Genomic DNA, 4,616 nt, shown 5'->3' on the forward strand with positions numbered 1-4,616 from the left:
TCACACAGGTCAATTGATCATGAGCATGAGCATGGTTTCCTGAAATCGTACATTGTGCCCATAACATCAATTGAAACGTACACACCGTGACTCATTTTAACGAACAAATTTACGACCAGTTTTAAATTACATACAATTAATTGGATTTCGTCATACTCATAGCACGTGCTGAAAGGCATGGAAAGGCTGAACTTTCTGGACTCTCAACTTGTTTAAGGTTTCTTAAAGACGAAGGTTCTAAATAAATTGGTTATACGTCATAACCCTTATCGTAGAAGCCATAAAAGTGTTATCAAACAAGTCTTGTTTGATGTGTATTCACGTTGGCACACGATGAGATTTGTCACGAGTTTTTTATCCTACACGCAAGATTTTTAGATAAGTCAGTGATTGTAAGTTTACGTAGTGGTTTTAGTTTACGGATGATAAGATGTTTTAACTTAACTCGTCATTATCATTTAATTTCTAGAGTCTCGCGTCAGCAAATAGTAAACATCAATTAACTGACCGAAGTGTTAGTTAGGCCGTTTTAACTTGGCCTAATGCTTTCGTATGTCTGAATGTTCTCCTTTATAGGTCGCAATTCTCAACCGATTCTCGTGAAATTTAATGACCAGATTCCATGATTAAATTGAATTTTTATGTCGAACCAGATTTTCGAAATTTAAGATAATGCGGAAATTGGCATAAAGGACTTAAGCGCCAATAGCAGCGTCTATTCTGAGGTCACTGTGATGTTTTAAGTGTTTTTCACTTTTACGTTTTCTAAACTTATCGCGAGATCTACAGCTCCCGGGGCCACTATTTATAAATCTTGTTCGAAACCAACCGATTGTAAAGGATATGCTGCAAACACTTATAGTACCTTTTAACTTAAGTTTATTTAAAATCCTTTTAACTTAAATTTGATTTAAGAATAATTTCGTTTCTTCCTAGAACGTGCAGAATGTGGAATAAGGTGCCTGCTGAGGTATTTCCTTTGCGCTACGACATGGGATTCTTCAAGAAGCGGGTATTTAGGGTCCTCAAGGATCGGCAACGCTTAAGTGGCTCTAGTGGGGTTTTTAGGTGCACTCAATGTATGGGAACCAATATTTTTCTCATTAAAGCATGAGACTTGGCACACTTGTTACTAAGGTGGACCAGAGTCGAAAACGCCCGGGAGGCAGCGGGAGACACCCCTCTAGGGGGGAGGGGGAGGGGGTGAAGTTTTCCTACGCCGCGCGCACTGTTGGTCGTTATAACTACTAAACTATAGCTACTAGGGCAAGTGTGGTATCATTTTCGGATAAATAAAAGATGGTCAATCATTTTCTAAAACAAAAAAAACACCTTTACATAGAAAAAAATTGAAATACGGCCCAAAATCTAAAATCTTTTGAGTAAAAAAAATCTTTCAAGGTCAAGAAATTTTTAATGATTACCGATATCGGATTAAAAAAAATATATTTAAAAAGGCGCATTAATACAGATTCCAAAAATATAAGTAACATTGCAAATATTTAAGAAAAAAATTGTTTAAAAAAATATAGAACACCGCGCGGCAGAGTCGTAAAAAATTCTTAGCCAATTATGAACATCAAAAACGAGTTTTATAGGTTGCTAGTGTCCTGTAAGCTGTAACTAATAAGGATGGAGTTTTCATTAGATATAGTATATCATCATATCAGCTCATATATGTCCCCACCGAGGGGCTCGAGCCTACCCTGCATTAGGGTGATCGGGCCTTAGTCGATCACGCGAGCCCAGTGCGGGTTGGTCGACTTCACACACAAGCTTCGAGTTTCCTAGCAGCCGTGTGCAGGTTTCCTCACGATGTTTTCCTTCACCGTAAGAGCGTCGAATAAACGTACATATGAAATCGAGATTCGAAAACACATTGGTATGCGGCCAGGATTCGAACCACGACCTCCCGCACAGGAGGTAGCGGTCTTAAGCATTACGCCACCGACGCTCTCTATATATAGTATATAGCTCAATTTTAATAATTATTTGATAGAAGACATTTTTTATCGTGTGTATAAGCATATTTAAACTTATGGCTCAGCTGGGCACGATTTCAAGTGACCCAAAATCTATAAAGAAATTAAACAAACAGTATAGAATTTTACTTAAAAATGTTTATTATTTACATTGTCCCCCACAATCGCAAAGCTCCGTGCACTTAAGTTGCCGCTGAAAGCACCGGCACCTCGAGCCGCCGCACCTCTTTTTGCATCTGCACCGGATCATTTCCAGGCATGCATCTGCAGCTACGGGCAAGTCTGTCCATGTAGGTTGCCAGCTTTCACTGACTTTTCTCCATCCCCAGTTAGATGGACAGGGAAGATTTTGATTCGGTGACATCTGACCCCATACATGGACTGCTTGGAACACTGCCCGCAGGAAATGCTGGTATAGAGCAGCTTTCGTCGGAGGTATATTCTCCAATTGGCGGTCTTTTTTCGAGAATAGGTGCTTTCGGGCTTCGTTTACGGTTGTAAATGAACTGGCTCTAAAACAAAACAAAAAAATTAGTTACTAGACTATTTTATTGTATTGCTAGTTTTAAAAAGTGCTTATTACCTGTCATATAAAATGACGACAAACTTTTCGATTACTGTAAACGCCTCGCTAGTACTCCCCTCATATGCTGCCAGAAACCCTTCTGTGGCATTGGGAAATGCGTTCCATGCATCTATTGCACTTTTTTTCCTTTCCCGTTAAAATAGGACACAGTATCACAACCTGTGAAGGCATGGAACAGGGGGAGGACTTTCGCTTTTTGTGGCCCTGTAAAAGAAAATAATATGTTTTATATAGCCCGCCTAGTGTTATAGTCTCAGTGCATTCTAATCTATTCTAGCTAGTGGCTAGGGCGTAACGTAGATAAATACAATTTATAATTATTTTTTACCTAGAGTTTTTGCTATTTCGTGACAAGGAAGGTACTGGTGGTGTTTACCAGTACCTACGTGTACCCACAGCTCTTCTAGCTCAGGTACTAGGCGGGCTATATAAAACATATTATTTTCTTTTACAGGGCCACAAAAAGCGAAAGTCCTCCCCCTGTTCCATGCCTTCACAGGTTGTGATACTGTGTCCTATTTTAACGGGAAAGGAAAAAAAGTGCAATAGATGCATGGAACGCATTTCCCAATGCCACAGAAGGGTTTCTGGCAGCATATGAGGGGAGTACTAGCGAGGCGTTTACAGTAATCGAAAAGTTTGTCGTCATTTTATATGACAGGTAATAAGCACTTTTTAAAACTAGCAATACAATAAAATAGTCTAGTAACTAATTTTTTTGTTTTGTTTTAGAGCCAGTTCATTTACAACCGTAAACGAAGCCCGAAAGCACCTATTCTCGAAAAAAGACCGCCAATTGGAGAATATACCTCCGACGAAAGCTGCTCTATACCAGCATTTCCTGCGGGCAGTGTTCCAAGCAGTCCATGTATGGGGTCAGATGTCACCGAATCAAAATCTTCCCTGTCCATCTAACTGGGGATGGAGAAAAGTCAGTGAAAGCTGGCAACCTACATGGACAGACTTGCCCGTAGCTGCAGATGCATGCTTGGAAATGATCCGGTGCAGATGCAAAAAGAGGTGCGGCGGCTCGAGGTGCCGGTGCTTTCAGCGGCAACTTAAGTGCACGGAGCTTTGCGATTGTGGGGGACAATGTAAATAATAAACATTTTTAAGTAAAATTCTATACTGTTTGTTTAATTTCTTTATAGATTTTGGGTCACTTGAAATCGTGCCCAGCTGAGCCATAAGTTTAAATATGCTTATACACACGATAAAAAATGTCTTCTATCAAATAATTATTAAAATTGAGCTATATACTATATATAGAGAGCGTCGGTGGCGTAATGCTTAAGACCGCTACCTCCTGTGCGGGAGGTCGTGGTTCGAATCCTGGCCGCATACCAATGTGTTTTCGAATCTCGATTTCATATGTACGTTTATTCGACGCTCTTACGGTGAAGGAAAACATCGTGAGGAAACCTGCACACGGCTGCTAGGAAACTCGAAGCTTGTGTGTGAAGTCGACCAACCCGCACTGGGCTCGCGTGATCGACTAAGGCCCGATCACCCTAATGCAGGGTAGGCTCGAGCCCCTCGGTGGGGACATATATGAGCTGATATGATGATATACTATATCTAATGAAAACTCCATCCTTATTAGTTACAGCTTACAGGACACTAGCAACCTATAAAACTCGTTTTTGATGTTCATAATTGGCTAAGAATTTTTTACGACTCTGCCGCGCGGTGTTCTATATTTTTTTGAACAATTTTTTTCTTAAATATTTGCAATGTTACTTATATTTTTGGAATCTGTATTAATGCGCCTTTTTAAATATATTTTTTTTAATCCGATATCGGTAATCATTAAAAATTTCTTGACCTTGAAAGATTTTTTTTACTCAAAAGATTTTAGATTTTGGGCCGTATTTCAATTTTTTTCTATGTAAAGGTGTTTTTTTTGTTTTAGAAAATGATTGACCATCTTTTATTTATCCGAAAATGATACCACACTTGCCCTAGTAGCTATAGTTTAGTAGTTATAACGACCAACAGTGCGCGCGGCGTAGGAAAACTTCACCCCCTCCCCCTCCCCCCTAGAGGGG

The 4,616-nt window shown here is 39.8% G+C and overlaps 2 long non-coding RNA genes across 2 annotated transcripts; one reads left to right on the forward strand and one right to left on the reverse strand.

Annotated features, from left to right (window-relative positions):
• Nucleotides 1–2,100: 2,100 nt before the first annotated feature.
• LOC133525173 (uncharacterized) lies at nucleotides 2,101–2,722 on the reverse strand. The gene is made up of 2 exons (XR_009800527.1): nucleotides 2,566–2,722; nucleotides 2,101–2,494 (listed from the first exon to the last, which is right to left on the reverse strand). It is a non-coding gene; the product is annotated as an uncharacterized LOC133525173 (long non-coding RNA).
• A 349-nt stretch (nucleotides 2,723–3,071) lies between these two features.
• Nucleotides 3,072–3,694, forward strand: LOC133525174 (uncharacterized). Its single transcript, XR_009800528.1, has 2 exons — nucleotides 3,072–3,229; nucleotides 3,301–3,694. It is a non-coding gene; the product is annotated as an uncharacterized LOC133525174 (long non-coding RNA).
• The last annotated feature ends 922 nt before the right edge of the window (nucleotides 3,695–4,616 follow it).

Source organism: Cydia pomonella, chromosome 14 (genome assembly GCF_033807575.1).
Source record: "Cydia pomonella isolate Wapato2018A chromosome 14, ilCydPomo1, whole genome shotgun sequence".
In the NCBI taxonomy this organism is placed as follows: Eukaryota; Metazoa; Arthropoda; class Insecta; order Lepidoptera; family Tortricidae; genus Cydia; species Cydia pomonella.